This window comes from Lepeophtheirus salmonis, chromosome 13 (genome assembly GCF_016086655.4).
Source record: "Lepeophtheirus salmonis chromosome 13, UVic_Lsal_1.4, whole genome shotgun sequence".
Taxonomy (NCBI): domain Eukaryota; kingdom Metazoa; phylum Arthropoda; class Copepoda; order Siphonostomatoida; family Caligidae; genus Lepeophtheirus; species Lepeophtheirus salmonis.
In genome coordinates, this window is record NC_052143.2 from 8794135 (window position 1) to 8818787 (window position 24653).

Genomic DNA, 24653 nt, shown 5'->3' on the forward strand with positions numbered 1-24653 from the left:
CTGGAGAACTGCTATTGACATAAGGAGTTTTTTACGTATTAGTTGCATAATTGAGAGTGGACCTTTTTATGGGAGCTATTGGTTCTAAGACTGAATTGGATCGAAGCAATAAGGTCCGACACGCTACTATATATATATACATACATTGAGTGGGTATAAAACACAAAAAATATTTGATATTTTAATATTAATCTGGACTTTGATCTTTAACTTTCAACTTTTGCTACATGGTATTGATAATAAATACAAAACTTGTCAAATTTAACAAGTTTTTATAGTTCTTTTATAATTAAAAAAACAGAGGTTTTCAGAGTTCATTTCATTTCTATGTAGTACCTATGCCTAATTTATTGGACAAATATATACTTCTGTAGATATTCAACCACCTAATGAATACAAAAACCGTTACCAAGGAAAAAAAAAAAGATTATTGTTTTATCTCGACATGCGAAGTTGAATAGCACTGTTTTTGGCCTTGAAATATTAACTACATACTAATATATGTATATTTGCAGTACAAATAAATATAATTCACGCAAAATGTTAGTACGCTTAGTTGGATGTACATTGTACCCATATAAAAACCAAGGACTCAATGAATATATTTACCAAAGATATATATCGTAATAGAAGACACAGGGCTATAAATTAAAGATTATTTACTTTCTGAGTTCAATGTGCATTTCGAAGGTATTCAATTAAAGCAGCTGATTATCATATTTTCAGTTGTTTTCTCTCTTTTACTTATTCATACAATAAGCATTAGTAGTCATGGAAATCCTGCGTACTTTGGCCATGTTAAGAAAAAAGAAAGGAGAAATCAAAATGGCAACATAGATATTTTGTTAAAGTTTTTAGAGGAGAGCAGGTTAGCTGTAATTACGCTTCATTAGACCAGATACAATCAGCTGTGACCAGGGACAAGGGGGAAGAAGTAAATAAATTAGGATATTGGCAAGAAATAATCCAATATCAATCCTTAATTTTAATCGGAGTCCAACAAGGACTTGCAATTATAACTCCGCGCAACAAACCCTCAGTGTTACACTCCGTCTTTTATGAGTACACACGAATGTTGAATCAGGTTTTGCAGAAAGTTCATGCTTCAGAAATTAAATAATAGTGATAGCATCTTTGGAAAAGCCAACTCCAAAAAACAGGCGACCTGAAAAATGTAACGTATTAGCATTATTGGTGATAAACATTTTATCACTTATCAGCATTCCAGTGTTCCCTGTCCTATGTCTTATTTTGACCCATGTGCAAAAATAATTGTGGTTAATTTCTAAAAAAAAAGAGGAAATTTAATTTTAGTAACCCTTTTCAACCCTGAAGGCATATTTTTTTAATAAATTTTCAAATCAATAAGGAAACGTTCACAAAAGTGTGTGATTCGAAAATCTTATTTATACGTGAAGCACTAAGCTTTATACTATTTTGATATTTAAAAAAAATAGTAAACTAAAGGTAATATTAAAGGTCCTTCCAGATGTTTTTTTAGCATGTGCACTAGTTGTCATATATTTAGAGTGATCTGTTAAATTGATCTTCTGTTGTCTAAAGTTTAATCCTAAATTTCAAAAGTTTCATTTAAGTTCCTTTCCTTAAATAATCTTGATTTTTCATTTTTACGAAAACAAATTGTAGACCAAGGAACCACTTTGGATACTCAAACGATTAGAAACACTCTACTGACTTCCAAATTGAATCAAATAATTATCATAGTTCAGTCCAAAATTATATTCCAATTAGCTGAAGTAAATGAAATCTAGAGTGTCAAAATCAAATGTACACATAGTCAGACAACCGACAATAAGAGAAATTGTCTATCAAAAAGGAGAAGAAATCACAAATATATATCTTAAAAAGATGATTTAATATTGATGAATGATATCAAAGTTTCTTGCAAATACCATAACAAATATTAAAAATATTCGTTATATATATTTTTTGGATTGGTGTAGCTATGTATAAATTCATTTCCCAGATGACATTCAGATTAATTATTATTTAAGATGTATAATGAACATGGATATGCGGTCAAGAACTCCATTTCATAGTACAATACAATGAATTCTGACATATTTAGCCTTTACTACTCTTCTAAAAAAAAATCCGTATAGGTATATCTTTGAAAGTAAATCGTTCAATGTTAACTATTTCAAAAAAATATATAACTTAGGCCATGATTCAGAATGATTTATTGGCTCCAGTTTGATAGCAAATAAACGAAATAACAGCAGAGATAGTGGAAGAATGTTTCTAAAGATATCTAATTAAGATAGTGATTGTTTTATGTGAAATAGAACTCAAAGTTAACATCTTTGAAAATTTTAGATATGTTAAACTAAGTAATAATAACAAAATCAAAAAACAAAAATATATATTCAATGAATAATTATTAAAATTATATAAAGCATATTAATCCTTTTAAATTTACTTATAAATGTACAACATATTTGGTATGAGGTGAACAAATGGACTTCGAAGTCGTAAGTATCCTACATAGAGATGACCATACTTAATGGAAATGTTATTGTTTCTAATGTCAACCACTTCAAGATGTCCTCTATGGGAGATTGTACTTTCATCCAAAATAATTGATTTCATTTTTTTATTACTTTGTGCTTCATGTCCGTAATGAAAAAAAAAAAATATAAATATTCGTATATAGTCAGTATCCTCCGGTATGTAAAAATAATTGAAACCGAAAATCAACATGATAACCCCGACAATTTAGAGAAATTTTTGAAGGAGAGCAGCTTAACTCTGATGACGTTTTATTAGATCAGCTGGATGTAGTCGTGAGAGGAAGGAAATAAACACAAATCTCACACAAGATATTGCAAGGGCAGGTAGATTGGAATTACTCCAATATTGATCCTCAATTATACTCCGAGTCCAATGAGAACTTACATTTATAACCAGTGTTTCAGCTGTAAAATCAAACCAGGAGGGATTGTCATAAATAGGTTATGAATATTGGGAGTTTGAAGGGGGGGGGGGATGTAGTTGATTAATCCTCCAACAACTCAAGCACCGCTTATAACTCCCGAGCAATCCCTCATTGTTGCTCTTCGTCTTTTATGGGTACACCCACTAGTTATTCCTCTATACTTTGATGTTCTATTGTCAATAATTAAATAATAATAAGAAAAGCTTTAGAAAATTCAAATCCTCTTCCCGCTTTCTATGATAAGTTTTCTACACCTCTAAATATATATAGCAATACAGTATCATTATGTAAAAATGAATAAAATCCAAGAAGGTATTTAGGTCAACTCCTATTTTCTACAACTCTATCCTATAAAGCATAAAGTTCTGCGTGGGTGTAATAAAAGCTAACATTAAAAGGGAAAAAGAAGTACCCAATATAAAATAAAGACTAATGAATGTGGCTTAAGGTGAAGTTTAGGCACGAGGATATGTAGTTAAAACATAGCTGAGGGTATTACTCTTCAGACTAAAGTACTCCCAGGCTCATTACGTCATTGTGAAAAAAAACCAAGCTGTTATCATGATTCTTTCACTCAAATTCGTACTCCTCAAGGACTGGCGGTAGCACTGAGGATATCTTGGACAGTAATTGTTGATCCAAAGATGTTGTTCGTTCGTCGACACCTAATATCTCCAAACATCCCCAAGTTTATAAAGTTCATTACGATAAGCAATTTCTTTGATCTAATGTTTGATGATTGGGTTCATTTCAGATGTCTACGAATTGAAGAAGGTGGTAAATAATAATAACAATACGCCCAATATAATTGGGTCTGGGTCACCTATGATCTAGTTGCATGCTTCAAATAAAAAAGAGACTGAACTTGTCAAGAAGCATTGTGCAAAAAGGAACCAAATTCAAGAGTGAACCTGTCAATGAGCAAGCTCGATAATGAAGTGAAGACAAATGAGCATTTCAAGATTTTATAATTATAAAAAAGAAAATTGGCAATTGTGTCATCCAATGAGCCAATACTCCTCTATTATTTTTAATTTCTCACAATTTTTATTTTATTTAAAAAAATGATTCAATTGATTCTTTTGACCCCTTTTGGACACTTATGGACCTTGAACTCGCGAAAAAATGTGCATGATCACCTTACCTAGATAAATATCTACATTCATCTTAGTGAAAAGTTATAATTGGAGACGCGCTTAGATGCTAAAACACTTTTCCTCGATAATAATTTCTTTATTTGAGTCGGATGTAATCTACACTAATATTTTTCATTCACGTATCTATTTTGTTTGGGCGTTATGGATGCTGATGTAGAATATATGTAGAATGTAATTCAGAAATATGTTGTTTTTTTTCTAAAATTAAAAAAATAAAACAAAAATATTTTTTTGGCTCTATGCTTTGTTTACTAATATTAGAAAGAAAAAAAAAGCAGCAGATAGTGGTGCTGTCTTGTGGCTAAATAATAACACTCCTTGATAGTTTATATATAAAAGTTATTTAGTAAAAAATATGACCTATGATTAAAATAAGAAATATAAGAGGAATATCTTCATACGACTAAAAAAAAGTAGAACGGAGACAAAAAGAACAATAATTAAACAATGGAAGCACAAAACTTTTTAAATTCTCTATGGATGCATATTATACGGCGAAGAAACGTCATATTATCTTTCAAACAAGACGGTACGGGAAGTAGTGTATAATATCCTCCGTGTACTTCTTTGTTAAATTTGAAGAATCTAGAATCTTTATGGCGAAGATAGCTCTAAATAATAGCCCCAAATCCTTCATTTCGGATAGGGTCGCCTTCTGTCAGCTTCTTCAGCTCGAGACAGCTAACTCTATGGCACGAGTATTTGTAGGAGTACTCGAAATATTTAAAGTGAGTCCAAATAAAAAGTATACAAGTCACGAATTAATCCCTTATTCCTCCTATGTTAAGCATTATGATTTTTTGAGTCGTTGGTCAAAAAATTAAAAAGATGAATGACTGCTCGATGGAACTAACCATTCTATTTATTTTTTTGTTCCACAAGTTTTTTAAAAGGTAACTTCTTTTTTACTGTTATCTACAACACAGCAATAGTGGCGATGGATGCAAATAAAGATGTTCTGTTTCGAATGATCCTAGGTACTGCCGCTAAAGATAATTCTGCCAAGTGATCATTTATGAAATATGGTGTCAGCCTTATCCAAGCGTAGACGGGGTATTAGAAAATAGTAGCTAGCCAATCCGTCACTGGAAGTTTTGAAAGGTTAGTTAGAATTTTTGGATAGTTTTTGGGCGGTATTTTTGTGAGAAGAGATAATCCTCCTTCCACAAGAGATTTAGGTCGTTTGATTGAGGGTGCATGCATCCTATGAAATAACTTAATAAGCCAGGACTCTTCTTCTTATAATATATGAGGAACAATTGAGAGATCAATCCTAATTAAAAGATTGAAATTTCTCCATTGGTAAATAAAATAACGCACATACTTTTTTAGGATTGTCCAATTTGAATAAGAGGCAACTTTTTTATCCCATATAATTACCAATATTCAAACAGTTTGAATATCCTTGCTTGGGCTCCATTTACCCGTTTTTTATGGTTGATCTTCAAACTGGAACTCATTTCATACTCTTTGAATAAATTTAAAATCAATTTAATTTGTAATGTTAATTAATTATCAGACTTGGCCTCAACATCAATGTGACGTCATCGGGATACATATCAATTATATGTCTCAAAATGCCAAAACCCACTACAAACCCCTTGAATTTCTTTATAATCGAATCTTCGAAAGCTTTAGTGAAGTGACGAATAATAGGTGGGCTAAAGGATAACCTTGACGGCAATTCTTTCTTAAATTAATTCGGTTGCTTTTGCCATCCCCTATCCAGATATTTTGACGTGCTATTGAAGAGAAGAACTTTCATGGAATTAAAGAATTCTTTTGGAAGAAATCTTTTAACTGCTTTCAAAAAATGACTGTGTATGACAGAATCAAATGATTTATTGAAGTCCACTGCAATAATTACAGCAAAAGTTCCCTTTTTGCGTACAATTTCAACAGCAGACTGTTCATTTTTTGAAATGTCTGAAATCCTCTTTATGAAGACTTTTTGTTCTTTGCCAAGTTTAGAATTAAAAATTGGTTCTATTAAACTGTCAAAAACACCTGAAAAATGCTTTAGCTATCATTGAACAACATGATTTGGTTAAAACTGTAGATATCGGTAGCCACCACATTTTTAAAAATTTGGTCTATCCAACCTCTTGTTATGGATTGTGGAAGCTTCCTACAAATATCCATAGACTTTCCCAGTTCATCTAAATAGGAAATAACCTCATATACATATGGGTGAAAATCTTCGTACCAATGTCATCTGGACCAGAAATTTTTCCATCTTTAAAATGCTTTTGGATGTATTTATTGATATGACATTTTTGTGAAGATCGAATGTTTTCCTAATCTAGGACAAGGAAAATAAGCTCACTCACCCCAACAAGCTTTTGGAAGGACCTATAAAAGAGCTTCAAAATTCCCTGTGGTTCACTGATAGTTTGGCTCGCTTCAAGTTTTTTTTTAAATTAAGGTAATTGATCGGTCTTTCAGGAACAAATGGTTTAATCTTTTAGATGCGTTTGTTTCTGGGGCAATTTTTTCTTTAAACTCCATTTTAGCAATCTCTAAAGTACTAAATAAATTGGTGGTTTCTGCTGTGATTTAGCATAAAAAGAGAGATCCGTAATTCAAAATATCTTCAATATCCTTTTGAAATGATACAGCTCTCTTCCTTTACCTTTGAATCAATGGTAGTGTTGTGAATTTAACAGTAGAGGTCAACAAATTAAAGATTTTTATTTGATTAAAAGTAGGGCTAAAATAATGGATTTTTATCTGTCTTTACTCATTTTTGGGCCTTAATGCGTTTTTTTAGATGATATGGTTGAATATCAATTTCAATCATTTTATGATCGGATCCAGGATGAGGATGATAGAGTGCATTAGTTGTTCTTAACGGGATAGATGAAGAAGCAATAGCGAAATCCGTCCGTGGGGACTCCGTCCCACTTTTTCAAGACCTTGCTAATATTAGCGTTATATAAATTTGGAGGGATATTTATTATTGGATAGATTATGGCATAACCTCTAGGCACGCACATACTATCACAAACAATACGGCGTCTACGATTTTTAAAGTCACCTACAGGTGCTTTTATCTAAGGATGGTTACTTGACTATAAATGTTATAAATATATAACTTGAAATATAAAAAGACAAAAGAGGACGTAATTACTGTAAAGGACCTATTTGCTTAATAGGTTGTATGTAATTGTACCTACATATGTATATTTTATATAATTTTTGTTATTTTATTCCCTCTATCTTTTTTCAAAATTCAAAAATGTGTGACATATAAAACATTCACCTTTTACTAAAGCTTTAAACCAAGTTGCGGAAGGAGGACCAACGTAATCAATAGCTGAAAACTGTTTTAGTTCACATAAATTCCTTTTTTTTCCACTGGAGGTATTAGGGGTGTCCACAAGGAGTGACCTGGAGGGGTTGTAGCGCCCCCCCTGCCAAAAAAATAAATAAATAATTGAGGAATTTTTCTGCTTACTGGAAAATTTTATATTAAAAATACAATTTTTGATTTTTTTTTTCAAAAAAATTTAATATTTGAAGTTTAATTTTTAAATAAAAAATTTAATATTAGAAATTGAATTTTTAATTAAAAAATTTAATATTAGAAGTTAAATTTTTAAATAAAAAATTTAATATTTAAAATGTATTTCCAAAAATTTGATTTTTTGTCAACAGTTGTGGATTTTTGAAATTTATTGCCTAAAAGTTGAATATCTGAAAATAAACTTGAAATTTTTGGCCTAAAAATTTAATATCTGAAATTAAATTTTTGAAATTTTTTTCCAAATTTTCTAATTTTTTTTTTTTATTTATTTAAACTTTGTCCCAAAACCCCATTTATAATTCTGCAGACGTCCCTAGATACTGTTTTGTTATTATTTGGAAATATAATTAGGTGTTATCCTGTTGTCGAATGGATATTACTTTTTAAAAGATGCTCATTCGATGTCTGGTAGACAGACTTAGCTTAGCTATACAAGATTTTAGCTACGGATCCCAATTCAAGTCTCGAGTCCAAGTTCCCACATCTGAGAATAATAGACCATTGCATCAAAATTCCACATTTATTATAATACTATTAATTATTATAATAACTATTAATAAATCCTAAACGTATAATTGAAAACTCATCTTCTCTTTGGTGAGATATTAAAAAAAGGAAAAATTAAAGAATAAAATAATTTACTCTCTCCTGAAAGCAATTTTAGAATATGCGCCTGAGGCGTGCTTCATCCATCTTAATTATACGGCCAGTCTACATCAGTAAGAAAAATGACTAAGTGACGTCATATGAAAAGCCACATCATTCCTGTTGATAACGGTCACGTTTTGTTACTTTATTTTAATAGTTTCGTAGCTACTAGCTATAGCTATTTTCTAACGATAAATATTTTTTTAATCGTAAAAACTATATAAATTATTCCTTCTTACAAAAAAATTGAAAATGTAAAATCTTTTCAAAAGGTTTTTTTAACCATTTTTACAGCATCTTCCCAAAAAAAAAAGAAAACACATACCCTAAATAAAATCCTACGGATGCTCCTGCCAGTATACACGCTCAATGCTACATCAAAACGCCTGCAAGACTTCAATAATACGACTAAATTATTATTTCTAACATCAAAAATGACTAACGTTTTACATAAATACAAACTTTGCTTTATTAATATTTATATTATTGAGAATCATAAAGAATATTATTTAAATACGCAATAGTTAATTGATGAATATCTGTTGTGTTTTGTTAAAAACAGAACTAAGATGAAATTCGATTCTTAGCTTGAATTCAGTATTTCTATCCTTTCGTCTGCAGATAATGTGTTTGAAATATTTGACAAAAAGAGATTTTAAATAATAATGTCTTTTAGAATAATAATTTCATAGACATTATTAAATGATAAATTATTATTATGATTAGCGATGACTGATGAGATATTACTGCATTCTATCCCTTTTTTTTAAATATATCATAATTAAACCTATACGTGTATATTAAAATTATTATGTGGTGTAATCCACAAGGATGATCGTGGTATTTTTATTACAAATGAAAGATAACAATTTGCACATCCCTTTAGGCAGAAGGACTTCTTCATATGAGTCATCATACACGTAGTCGTAGAATATCTTTGCTTTTTTTTGCAGTCTAATTCTATCTATATATATGTTTGTATGTATACATACGGCGTACGGTACATTTTTTACTTGGAAGGCATTCGACTGTGAATTAAAATAGATATTTCTTGTTTTTATCATATTTTATTATGATATCATTGAATTTGGAAATAAGTATTATGAAGTGACTTACAAATAGATATATGTATTTTGTATACAAGTTGTAAATTGTACAAGTTGCAACCAAAACATGAGATGAATCCTTTTAAATGAAGGATCTACAGTAGATTTGTAATGAGGATCATTCAATAATTGAATATTCCATGGATTGTCAATAAATTTAATGGTGTAATTCGTGACTATTTTAATACAAGAATTATGTAGTACATTATAAAGTTCCAATGCCCTGGGTTTATTTTACTTATAAATACATAATCACTATTAAATTTTAAAAGATCAAGATGAATTGATATTAATATTTTATTTATTAGAATGACCAATCTTGTAATTAAATGAGGCATTTTAAGACGAAGTAATTGTGACTTGTACAATTTGTAGACGACATATATAGTGAGTGCATAGTTGAAATCGACGCACTTATAAAAGAGAAGAATAAGAAATAAATAAGAAGGAGGGAATAGATAATTCCTTCCATCAGCTAACAAAATGAATATATTGACACCCTCCCCCAGAAAAATTAACACAATCAATCGAAAAATAACCTCACAAGTACACAAAAGAATTCAGATTGTTCTCTATTTCGTGCGGAACACAGACCAAGAGATATTCGAAACTAAATAGATGAGCAGGGAGACTATTTAATAGGTAAAGAAGGCCGTTTTTGACAGTATTATTATCGAGACGAGCTTCAACAAGATGGCACACCAGCATACAAAACAAAGGTTTCGCTGTCCTTTTGAAGACCAACATTCAAATATGGCCGAAAACAATGTGACTAACAACATCGCCAGATTCCAACCCTCTCGACTTTTCCTTCAGGTAGCACGCCAAGGTCAGGGCCTGCCCGACAAGGGAACACAATCTTGAAGCTCTCAAGACATCCGTTGATGTGCATTGGAACTCCATCAGAGAATGCAGTGGTGCATCAAGGCCATTGTCGGAGTCGATAGAGGTTGCATTGAAGATGTGAAATTTCAATACATTTATCAACATCTGTACAGAGTTTAGTTAATGTAGCTTCCCTAGTTTCCGAAATTAAACTTGTTTAAATAATATCTTTCAATTAATTACTCACCCCGTATGTATTTGTCCTGTACAGAATGATACTCTGTAAAAGTTGTAACTAGCAATTTGGAGCCAAACAAGTAGATGAACAATTTAAAGTATTTGCAATGAGGATCTGTCAATAACTGATTATTCCTTGGATGGTCCATATATTTATTAGTGATCTAATTATTGACATAGTACAATTCAAATGTCCACAGTTATATTACTTGTAAGTAGATGATATGCACGTGACGTCAATGATACAACTTCTCAACATATTTCCTCATAGTCGGAAAAGATTAAGTAGCTAATATTTTCAACACGTTGTTACTTTTATTCTATCATGCGACGTTTCATACGAAAATAAGCATAAAAAAGGCCCAAAATCAATTGGTGGTCAGGCATTACTGGATTAATTCTTCTCAAATGTGAATTTAATATTCAATAACTAATGAGAAGTGATCACAGCTAAAAAAAGAGCTAAATCTAATTAAACTAATCAACGTAAAAAAACTTATTAGACGGATTAGCGACACCCTACAACAAAATAAACGATATATTTTTGTGTTAGTGAGGTATTGCCGAAACAAGGCCTACATTTTGCATATAAAACATCGAAAAAGGGGAATTGCTGCTTTGCATATCGACTGAAAAGTATTGTTCCTAACAAAGGAAAATGTTCGATTTCATATGATGACATTTTATTTGTATTTAAAGATTTTTTAAAGTAATTTAATTTTACATAATATTGGAGCAATATTGCATGAACAAAAATCTTTTTTTATTGCTCATTTTAACTCTGAGGTAAAGGAAGTACCTGTACACCCTGTATCACCTCTCCCCCCCCCCTAACTAACTACACATTAGATGAACCCACTTATATTCCGTTATAATACCATCCATTTCAGTTACAAACTATTAACAGATACTATCATTTCATTTTGACAGATTATGAAGTCCTAATTATTGTATGTATATTTTTATAAGTGATGTAACCTTGGGCATTTCGATGATCCAGTGTAGAACAGAATATTGATCTATTAATAGATAACCATAAATAAATTACTTACTCAATTAACATACAAAAATCCAATAGCAATTATATCATCCCAAATAATAACTCTTATCAAAAGGGAATTATTATTTATTTAAAGTACTTAGTACCTTTGGTTGATTGCAATGAATACCACCATCTTGTATAAATTCTCAACTTTTAAGCATTATAAAATAAATATATGGCGTTCATTAGTTAACATTTTGTACCTCTTGTAGCTTGTATAAGAAAATTATACAACTTGCTACTAAAAAATAAGATGAAGAATTTACAGAACATGTGTTAAAGATAATGCACAAATTGAATATTCTTTGTAGGTCAATACAATATGGCGTCATTGAAAATTGTAATTCAAATGGTGTTCATATAAATATCTGTGAACTCAATAGGGGGCAAATGTTGATATCCGAGAGACTTTACTAAACTGTGCAGGCCTGTATCAAGGGTAATTATTCTTAAATTGTGTTATTAATCAAAGTTTTCTATCATAATTTGCACAAAATTTTGCTTCTCAGTGATAGCGAAATGTGACGTCATTACATACCCTTTATGGGTAATAAGTAGGTCTTTTTAATAGATCAAAACGAAATGATAAGAGTTAACATAAATTGATTACTGGTAAAATTAAAATGACTGATGATGGAATGAGATTAAGTTGTAACTTGTACAGAAATCGCAAATTGTATACAAAATATACAGATGTCGTACTAATATATATTACATAATTGACTATTCTATTGATCGGTATACCAATAGTATATCTTTAAGCAATGGTATTGCCAACAAATAATATTGCGGGAGTATTATTATTTTACTCCGTTTTGCAATTTGTACATCGTTAGATATATATGTACAGGTTGGAGATTTTAAATCCGAAACAAGCTTAGGCCCCAATATCCTGGGAACCCTGAAATCTATGTTTTTGAAAGTGTGCTCATCAGATTTAACGGACAAAATTCTATAAGAAAAAATGCAAAACCCTTCAGATGTTTTCCGAATACGAACGCCATGCAGGGATTATTGTGTGTCTTTGTGGAGAGGTGGACGACCGAGGGCACAAACAACTCCATAGATAATTATGGTAGAGAGCTTAAATTGATGTTAACAGATCCGATGTAATGCCTGAGTTTTAAATTGATGCAGTTTATCCAAATCAGGTAATTGGAATCGGATTTATTTCATAAAAAGAACCTTTATGTTTTGGGCAAAGGAAATGTGACCTCCGAGCTCACCAGATATGAACCCTTTGGATTGCTATGTCCAATAAACCTGTACATAACCCTGTTGACTTCTTGTAGGCTTCCATTCTCGAGGCATCAACATGGAAAAAAAAATTTTTTCATCAAGCCTTTAGTCGGATTTAGGGCCAAGTTGGAGGCTGTGTTAGAAGCCGGAGGTGGTTGGCTTGAGTGATCGACTTCTCTATAGACTTCAGTCATGTAAAAGCAAAAGATTTGTGAATTGCTAAATTAATGTTGGGAAATAAATTGTAATATACATTATCCTTAAATATCCCGGATTTAAAATCCCCACCCTGTATACGTATATAAATGTAAGTATACTGATAACGATGACGAAACTAAAAAAATGCCTCTAAACTCCCAATGCACTTTTTTAATTCCTCGTACCATTGCCGTGTAATTTGCAAACATACAAAGATTACATACATATATTTGTATTTGAGAATATGTATGTTCATAGATCAAACAATGGCTTAGCAGTCAATAGCCAGTTGATTATAATAATAATTGAGGCTTGTAGTTTGTAGACCGTTTACTAAAAAATGTTAAATCTAGCAAATATTACACAAAGAAATATGGAAGAACAAATCAATTAGTAATACACATTAACTTTTTATACAATTTGAAAGTTTCCTTAGAATGAATACATTTAAATTAAGAAGTTTCCTTTCTTGAGTAATTCTTTGTTCAATTACTATGTAATATTCATTCAGATTCGTGATACACATTAAATGATTAGCATCATGGAACAACAATATCAATTATATATCCATTACAATAATAGGGATATATTTATCTTTGTACACATTAATCAAAGTTAAAGGTTTTTTTGCGAAGAGGTGCTTTTCTTTTATAACTATAATTATTCAAAATAAACAGAGTCGTGAGATCAGGAAACGATTTAACTTTATGATAAACATTCATTTTGATAGTTTTACGTGAGGGGACTAAATAAATACGTCCTAGATTCACTGAGCAACAACTTCTATCTATATATCTAAAACCATGTTTTTGATTGAGTTTAATATGATATATGCTTATACAATGTTTACTTTAGTTTTACGTTGCTAATTAATTAATAATTATGAGTAGTGTAGTGTCAGTCCTTATCTAGGACTGAAGACTGCATTCTCGTCCAGTTCAGTCTGTGTCCGGTCCAGTTCAGTACTAAAAGCTTATACAGTTCAGTCCTAGATGAGTTAGGTCGAATTTATTTCTTCTTTTTTATCATTTCTAGTAGTTACAGTCTGAAGGCCTGAACTATAATCAGACTGGACTGGACTGAATAAATAAGTACTGAAACAACACGAATTATTAAAAGTACAGGGTTCGGAAGCAAAATGTGGACTGTTAATAAATGCTAAATATGTAATTAAAATAGATAGATTTTGTGATTTTTTCCTGCATATTCTAAATCTCTGGTTCTTTTTGGATAAGTAAACAGGATTAAACATTTTTCAAATCTTTCATCATGAGTGTGCAAGAAGCAAAAAGGCGGAGGATCTCAGATCTTTTGTATGCCAAAATTGAGGTGGTAGAGATTATGTACATTGTGAAGTGCTCTTTTCAAGGGGGAAAAGGATGGAAAATACCTCTCAAGGAAAGAAGGAAGTGAGGGACACAACTTGAAAAGGGATTCTGAGTTTCTGGAGGACCTGAAGAAAAAGATCAAGGAAGACCCCACAAAATCCATGAATCAGCCTCTCAAACGAGTTTGACGTGGACGAGGGGACAATCAGGAGGGATGTGGAGGAGGACTTGGGTTGTCCTCTTACACAAGGATCCCAGGCCCCCTGTTGACGGACACTCTGAAGGAAAGGAGACTGTAGAGGTGCAAAAAAGATCGTGCGTGTATCAAGGCAAATCCACAGTAAAGAAATTCTTTGACGATAAAATTTTCACCGTGGAACATGTCTACAACCATCAGAACGACCGTTGGCCAGGGGGATCATCGGAGGAGGTGTAGGTGGTATTCCTGTATCACTGTTTATCAGTGGCATTAAGTAGCATTCAATGACGGCGTTATCTCTTTTTATATTCTTAAATGCATTTAATGAGGTTTCGTGAGGATTTATTAGAACTTGCATAAATCAACAATCTACTGATGTACCCATTAAGAAGGAGTTCTCTCTTTATTTATTTCTTGCAATTTGCATGCTTAAAAGGAGAAAATACAAAAAAGTAAATTCACGTTATATAAATGTGTCAAATAAGAATTCTTATCCAGGAATATCAAAATCTTGTCGTGTGAGAGAATGAAGTAAGTCCCAAATCACTTGTATATATTTTCGGCTACAACCCAACCTGAATGCACTACTCTGACCACCAAATAATTGCATTTCTTACTATTGATGTTACTTGTTTTTGATTATTTATTATATTATTAAAGGTTTCTCAGATTATAATAAATGTCTAAGACAATTAATAAAGTCAGCTTAGTGTAACATTGAATATACATGTTATTGTGTAATATTTTGCATAGGGCCCCAAATTGATTTGGATTGGCCCTATTCGATTGCATAGTTGATCATAGTACCATATAAATGAAATTTAAATACAAAAAAAGAGTAGGGTGAAGCGTCAAACGTCGTCCATTCGCCTTTTTTTGATTTTTCAACTGGCTTTGTCTGAGGTCCACAAATGATTCACTAAATCTAACCAACTCGAAGATTCAGATACAAAATCGTCTGAAGTTATGTGTTTAAAGACTTGCAACTCCCAATTATATTTTAATAATATTGATTAGAATTTGATATTACAATAACAAATCCTCCAAATCTTGTTAGGCCCATTCATCAAGCTGAGTATACTACCAGCCATTAAAAACATATCCCCATCTCTAAGTTTATTAAATAAGTATTGTTGGACAACTTCCCAAATGTATGATGGTTTGATTTCATAGTGTTTTGGAGTTTTAGAAAATTAATTACCTTGGATTGGAGTTCACTATGAAAATCTAAATGTAAATTATATTTAATACCATCCCCAAAAATAGAGCAAATAATGTTGGTATCTTACAGAATGCCGATTTACTTGGAGAAAAAAACTTGCACGGAAGTCTTAGAAGTGTTATGGGGATTACCTCTGAAATCCTGGATTTTCATAACTAAAATGGAGGAAATCAATTTAAGATCATTGATATTTAATGTAAATAAATTCTAAAAATTCTAACCAGTTTTAAAATATTTTCAATCGGTTGCTTTGTTTAATCACAACATTCGCTGGAAAATAAGTCATCTCAAGATAGCCTTCAAAATTACAAATAAAGTGTAATGGATTAAATACAAGGTATAATAGACGTTAATGTAGTTCCTTAATTAGTATTTTGTTAGATTTCCAAACAATTTGTAAATGCTCAAGTAAAATCCTAGCTCGTTTGTCCAAGCGAAAAGGATAAGGAACATCTCCTATGATAGGCTTCACGGTCCAGTGAATAATGGATGACTGTCAGTGATGAGGGTCTCAGAAATATGGAAGGTACTAAACTTTGATTGGGTTATAAAAATGTAGAATAACGAGGTTTTTTATTCTCAATGACTTCCTGAAAGAGAGACAAATCTTTCTTATGGGTTGCCCATATGCTAGTTTTAAAAATGTTGGGAAGAATCTTGCATTATACTCCAAACGAATGTAGAATCTATATAAAGGGTGCATAGATGTTACTATGAAGTTTGAATTGTCTCTCGGTTGGGAACTGCCGATAGGAGGACGCTCTAATTTCCCGGAAGTGGGAACCGTCTCCACCGATATTACAGTGGACATTCAATGGTCATCCTCACTCATGAATAAAATCGCTAAATAGGCCTTTAGATAAAGGGTAGATCATTTTAAGGACGTCGAAAGGCCCCTGGTGCCGTTATTTGATATTGTCGATATTTTTTTATAAATAAAATATCCCACTTGCTAATATTCTTGTGTATATAACATATGGTACACCATCCATGATAGGTCGTCATCGTGGCTTCATTAGTTTTTTGAAGAAACCCGTACCTGGTGTACTTACAGTGCACTGTGTAATTTACAGGTAGCATCTGGTAGCAAAACACATTAGTTGTCGACTTCACATATCAATTTATACTTTTATCACATCAGTAAATATGATCAAGGCGCAATCCCTCAATTCCCGACTGTTTCGACAGCTTTGCAATGATAATAATGAATAGTTTGATCATTTATTTCTACACACAGAAGTTAGATCTGCCTGAAACCTTTCTACTCTTTGTTTGATACAGTTGTTGAATTTTTCCAAGAGATTTATATTGGGCTATGTCATGATTTAAAAAAACATCAAGGATGTATTGCGTATTTGTTAGATATATTTGTAAAATTCAATTAAATTAATTTGCAATTGTTAGGAAATGATGCAATCGTATAAAAGTGAAATATTTTATATCTTCTTTCCTGTCTAAGTGTAAGTTATTCAAGCAAAATTTAGTAGGTCATGAACTTTACCAATTTCCATGTCTGTGTGAATTGGATAAAGAAAAGAAAATATAAGAGGATGCCCTTCAAGTGTATTGTACTCCCCCCGGAAAAGTTCCAAAGAGACATGAATGAAAGATATCAGGATCTATTATGGCTTGGAGTACCAGACTGGGTTATCAATCCATTCCTAGAAGTCAGTAGTTAGGAAACAAAAGAGGTAGAAAGAGAATTAGTTTGAATCAAAAACGACATTGAGCCAAGTCCAAAGTTCAAGATATTATATCAATATTTTTGGCTACAAAAAAAAATAAAAATATTTGACCTCTTTTCAGTATTATGGAACAAGGTCAAGATATATTTGATTGTTTTTCCAACGTAATATCTGGTAGAATGGGCTTTCAGTGTAGTTACTATGCTTCTTTCCAAGTAAAAAAACAAACCTAAAACTATCCAACATGAGGATTTACGTCTTCTCCTTAGTGAGTTTCAACCTAATGTGGATAAACTAATTGTGAAACCCTAAAGTTAATTTATTTTTCAAATATATATTTGTTGTTTAATTCATAAATTTGATTTTTGAATTTTGGAAAAAAAACTTATATGTTTTTATGGAGGGGCACTATAAGTTTATATGGAAGCCAAGGGGCGGCAGCTTAAAAAAGTTTGCGAACCCCTGAGTTAAATCTATGTATAAAATTGAAAGCTTTGGATAAACCGGGTGTTGCGTCTTGACGAGGGAGAGACACAATCTTATTTATAATAGGAGAGATCCAGGATGACCGGGAGAGATGAGAGGAAGAATGACGTGGAGGAATGAAACTACACACTGTTTATATGATCATGTGTATTCTAACTATACTCTAATATATTTACAAAAGACGACACTCTTTATAATACGTAAAACTCAGTACTTATAATACATAAACGAATATACAAGAAGATAAAAACCAGAAAGGACATATTAAATACATAACACCGGGTTAATAAAGTCGTATTTCTTGGCATTATTTTAATAAGTTTACTTTAAAAATTATTTCATATCGTGGCAGAATGTATGTGGATCTCTTCATATCGGAACACAAATTGAGCTAAGTTGTTAAGTTTGTGAGTATTTTTGGATTTTATCTTTGTGTATACTTAACCATGAATTACTAAAGAATCCATGACTTAACTATAAATTACAATATAAATATCTACTAGTTTTTGGTTTTTTAAACATTTGCTTCAATGACGTTCAGTAAAAATTAATCAATAAAAATATAGTCAAGTGGTACAATATATTTGCTGGTATTATGACCATTTAAAAAAATAAATTATTTATACCATAATTAGTTTTAAATTCAATCGTCTATTCATTGAAAAAAATCCAATGATTTGTTTAGATATCAGGAAAATTTATATCCATACCATTTCGAAAAAATATTTTATTTTCGCATATAAATAAGAATACTCTTATTTTATGTCTCGAATTCATGTTATATTCATTCGTGGATTGATAAGACCTTTGAAATAACCAATTTTCTTCGACTATGATTGTCGGTTAAGAATGAAGTAACTTTTCAACTATCAGGAAGAGGGATTTATATACGTTGTGGGATATGTAGCCAAAAATCCCCCCCCCATTCCCAACATAAGAAATCCATAGTTGATATCTTAATGTTTTGCCTAGTCCATGGCTATAAACTCTATCAAGAGAGTTATTAATTCAACCATCTACAGAATCTATAAACTTTTCAAAGAAAATGGAATATGAATTTAATCAATTCCATGGCAACTATGTAGCTACTAAACCATTTTTTATGGATAGACTGATAAAAATTATTTATAACAAATATACTAATGAACCTTGTCAAGTTATCCCAAAAATTATACGTACTCGAACATTTTATTCGACTCAAATATATTAATAAATTCAATTAGAGCCGTATAAAAAATAAATTAGCTAGGAAAAGAAGAAATATGACTTATTTTGTCTGTTAACTTTTAAAGTAATTAAATATCAAATTTTTATCATAAATTATAATATGATATAATATTTTATTTTTAAAGTATATTTAGTTCTAAAAACTGAAAAACATTTTAGTCTTAATTATTAAGATCAATCACTTCATGAATTCGTGAACTTCGTGAATTTAATAGTATATCGACTATGACATCACACTCCATCGAAAAAGGAAAAAAAGGAAAATGCGAGGTGGAAGACACACATCAGTCCAAATATGCTTAATTGACATACTTTTTATTTAAAGTTGCCTTGCTATTGACTACTTTTTTTTGCTATATTAGTACACAAAAAAGTTTTTGGGGATTTTCTTCACGAATTTCGATTTGGCAAAAATAGAAAATAGACTTCTCATCTAGCTTTTTTGAAGCAGATATGTTGGTATGTTATTTGGAGTTTATAAAAAAATATTTTTTTAAATTCTTAATAATAGTACTAAGGAATGATTAATCAGAATCGGGAATCGGGTGTTTTCTATGGAATCAGAATCGGGAAAATAAGGCTTAATTTGTTGTTCCAATTCTTATGTATTATTATTTATCACCGGTGTTTAACTATTTATTACTTTTCTAAGTTATTTAAAAAAATATTAAACATATCCGTCAAGATTTAAAAAAAGACCATGTAAATTTATTGTTTTAGTCTTATAATTTTTTAAATATTGTAAACAAATGAAGTCGATCCAAATATCTTTAATTTCGTGAACTACGTTTTACTTTTGTAAAGGGATCTAGGAAAGATCGCCTTTTCAAAATTTGACATAAGCTCCGAACCCGTCAAAACCTTGGAACTGATCAAAACTTGGGATTCTCGGTTTTTCTTTTTTGAACCAATTATAACATGTCAATCTTCCAAGACTGACTTCCTTTCTCTGCGAAATTTAGAATTTATCTTTTTGCACAGGCAACACTATGTAGAAACTTGTTTTGTTTTTTTACAATATGTACTGTTAATCCCAGTTCGTTTGAAAATTAATCTTTCTTTGATTTTCTAAGACTAGTGGGTGTAATCAATATTGCTTGGAATTACAGAGTTAATAAACCCATATTATTCCAACTAAGAATTTCGAAAAAAAAATTGATACATCTTGGTGTGTTAAATATAAAATTACACTTTTTGTAATGTTTGGACTTTTTTGGGGCCTTAAGGGCCTGATTTCTTTACGTAAGTTTAAATTGACACATAAGTCACATATTCGTGCGTATTTCCTCTCCCTTTTCATACAAAATAATGAATAAAAGTTGGTCCAAAAATGAAAAAAAAATTGTCCTTATTTTTTTAGGTGAATGAAAAACAAAATTAAAAATTCATTTTAAATTTATTTTATTTTGATATTTATATTTTATTAACTACATATATATATGAAAAAATGTTATCATTCATTGTATCAATGCTCAACTAAATCATCTGTCATGAACAATTCAAATAATGTAGTTGAAGTATCATGAGCATTTTGAGTAGGACCAGGATGGGTCCATGGGTTTAAAATGATTTTATTTTGTATGTTGCGTTGCAGCCACTCATTTACATCAACTTTTTCATCTATTTTCTTCCTTTTTTTCTCTTCGGTTCATAGGTATATTTGACTTTGGAGGATGAGCTTTCCGTTTTATGAGAAAGTCATTAGCTAAGTTCTCATCATCTTGTTCTTTGTCATCACAAATAGCTCCCTTATAATCCTTCACCAAGAGAGACGCTTGTGCCAAGAGTGGATTACTTCCTAGATTATTTATATTTGGATCCTCTTCGTCACACGAATCAATATCGATGTTACTATTATTGGCTGCTATTGGTAAACGGATCAAGATATTACTCCATGTTTGATATGGAGATCACATTTGTCAAGTTCACCCAAATATTCAAGAACCTAAGACAATTTTTTTTTCGAAGAGTCCATAATACTAAGAAAATATTGATAAACACAAGTGTCATAATATACTCATAAGTAATAGAGATATTTTAAAGATGAATGAAAATCAATTTCATAAAAAAATAACAAAGAAATTAAAATCATGGTACTATTATGACCACAAAGTACTTTCCAACGGCTTTTGTCCTCTAAAACTTCACTACGAACGTAGACATAAAAATTCAATTATAGGTAAAACCATGTTACCATCTTTAACTTTAAATGACGCTCGAAAACATCGCTTTTCGTAGCTTATACAGTTTGTATTTAGAAAATGTATTTTTTCAAGAGACAATATACAACATTATACTTAATAATTTATATGATAAACATTTGTAAATTACACAATATTAGACTTTTTAGATAAAAAAATTCATTTATTGGGAATTGAATATCATATAATTACATATCAATTTGAAGTTTAAAGTAATATGTATTAAAAAAGTACTGATAAAATCGATAAAAAGCATGTCAGATTAAACTGACAGTGGGAAGATATATGTAAAGCACATACTCAAAAGTCCTCCTCAGATGGTATACAATAAACTTGCCTGCATTAATACAGATGAATGATAATTAATAAATGAATACCTATTTCAAGATGCATGAGGGAATGGCCGCTTTTAAACATAAATTTGAATGGTCAAATTTATAATCTACTAATTTATTTGTCATATTCCTTGAGATTCAAGCTTAAACATAACCCCCATTCCTGTACATTTCAGTACTATAGTATTGTCTTAGTAAATATCATTCACTAAGGTGTTTAAATCGTAGTTACAACTTGATGTGAATTTAATGCTTAAAATTTTAATATGCATTCGTATTCGATAAATATTTTATTAAATCAATTTTCCCTCTTTAAGGATGAATATGTAAAAAATAAATATTATAAACTTTTATTTTTTTTCATATATTTTTACATAATTTTAAATCTTAAATTATATGTATTCATATTAATAAACATCCGTACCACAAAAACATATTGGTTATAAGTTATCAACAGATTACAGCGAAATATTGATGAGTTACCTATATAAATTGTTCAATTATGCTTATGACCATGATTCAAATAAGTTTAACTAATTTTTAAGTTAATCGTGGAAAATAAATTATGAAAACAAAGTTTCAATAACTCTTTAAAAATATGATTTTGTTGTCGGACGAGTTTTTGTAGTGAGCAAAAAGGTTAGTGTAAGTAAGGATTATTCAGGGGAGCGAAGAGTCTTTCAGCGAGTAATGAGTAAAGTTGTTAATTTCTGGAGTGTTTTTTATGGTAATAGGTAACATTGTATAACACATTTTCGTATAAGTACATTTCGTACTAAAACCATTTCGTATAAATTTATGAGGAAACGGAGCATGGACTTTTGACATTGTCATTTTATACCCCAAATGTTGGGGGTGTTTTCGAGTACCAGCGATACTTAAGTAACTAGTAAGAGCTCCCCCCCCCAATTGTATCCCGAATGTTGGAGATGTTTCTGGGTACCGCTAGGTCCCAAAACGGGATTTAACCCACTGCCGATACTTGAAGAAACTACAAAGAGCCCCCACCATCCCCAAATTGTACTTATTTTAAAATACTACAATTCAAAAATGCATCACAAATGACTTCAATTGGGAGAAACTAATTTTAAATCTTAAATTATATGTAGAAGATACATTTATACTTTAATATATGTATGAGGCGAAACTTCTGCAGGGAACATACATAACATAATTTATAGAAGTATTTTCTGAATAACTTTTTTCAGGTATTGTCAATGTGAGTTTCCTGCTCCCTCCTTGGCCCATGAAACAGCGAGTATCCCTTTGATAGTAAAACTATATTTTGGCCGCCATCAAAGATAATAATTATAATTATACCCATAATCAAGAAAAAAAGATGTAGTAATCTACGGAAAAAATAGTCAAAAAGCATCCTCTTATAGACAATAAGTAAATGAACGTCAAAATGAACGCCGTTCCTAGTTTTTTCTGTTCACTGTTCATTTTTTTTGTTTTGTTTGTCGTTTACTCGTTCAAAAATTATTGGAAAGAGTGTACGCGATTATTTTTTCCGTTAAATGTCCATGCCTGTCTGTTTGTATATACATTTTTGTGTCGGATGATCACTCTTTTTAAAAAGGAGCTCATATTTTAAAAAAGAAAAGAAAAATATAGTATATACTAAGTTAAAAATGATAGGTCATAAGTTTGATGAAATTCCCTGGTTTAACTGTTCTTATTGACATTCAAAAGTTACTATTAATACCTACTCTAACTCTTTTTAGAAATAACATTTTTTTCTTACCTTGCCTCCAGGATGATGACTTTTGACATCAAGACCACCATGAATAAGTCAAATAAAGATCTGACCTTCTCCATTAGCCAAATCAGGAGGATCATGTTGAAGGTTCGAAAAGGAAGGGAACATACTGATCGAAGAGATGGATCTTTAACAATAACCACATTTCCAAGTTTAACGCCTCTTTTGAAATCATGGCGAATTCATCTCGTCGTATAACATCTCATATAACATAAACAAAAAAACCCATGATCGTCATAACAACATATACTTATTAATATTAAATAATTTATCGTGCACTTAAATTATGACTATTACCATTAAGCATATCATGATCAAATATGGTCGCTTAATATATTAAAGACTATAGTGTTATATAGTAATCTTCTCCTATTGATTGTATGGAGAAGATTAAATAATCTCTTACCAACTTCATTGGCGTAGTTAAATACATGATAACAGCAGAATTTTAAGGGTATTATTTTTAAAGCTAGTGAAATTATGAGATACTTATCTCATAATACTTATGCTTATAACCCCCGAGGCGGATCAGTTCATGTATTTCTAAACAACCATTCTAACAAAAAAACCAACTTGTTCGTCATTTTCTTTTCAAACAATTTTTCCCATTCTACGACTCTCAAACCTCACACAATAGTCTAGAAACTCTACTAAATCCACGTTTTCTCAAGTTTATACTCCAAACGTTGAATTTTGCACAATTTTTTTCTAGCATGGAAAAGGCAACTTTTAATTGGATCTGAGGGCCTTTTTTGGAAACTGATTGAGGGCAATGAGTTCTACTATTGTTATACACCTAAATTATGGGGGTATAGAGGGTCATATTTAAAAATATTACGTCACACTTACAATAAGTTAGAGGGTAATTTCATTATGAGTGAAAATATTCATAGGCAACTTTGTAAATCAACTTCAATAATAAATAAATTTCAATTAAATATGTTGAATTAATATGTATTCAAAAAGTAGGTAGAATAAAAAAATGTTTTTTTTTTTTTTTGGTCAAATATTATATTCTAGTTCTCTCAGACACCAACTTTTTACTACGTAAAATACTTTGTATAAAAAAACATGAACTAAAAATACACATTAACTCAACTTTTTCTGCTATTTTTGCTATCAACTTCATCAGAATTCATAAAATGAAGAAGTCCCATGAATATATGTCCTTTTTTATAGGACCAAATCCTAAGCTGGCGCCATCATTTTTAAATTTATGTTTCTTTATAACTTCATTTCACATATATTTTCAATCAATACGGATGAATATAATG

General features: G+C 30.8%; 1 long non-coding RNA gene across 1 annotated transcript; it reads right to left on the reverse strand.

The window, feature by feature from the left end:
- Positions 1–9676: 9676 nt before the first annotated feature.
- On the reverse strand, positions 9677–10665 carry LOC139907007 (uncharacterized). The gene is made up of 2 exons (XR_011783303.1): positions 10466–10665; positions 9677–10412 (listed from the first exon to the last, which is right to left on the reverse strand). It is a non-coding gene; the product is annotated as an uncharacterized lncRNA (long non-coding RNA).
- Positions 10666–24653: the final 13988 nt, after the last annotated feature.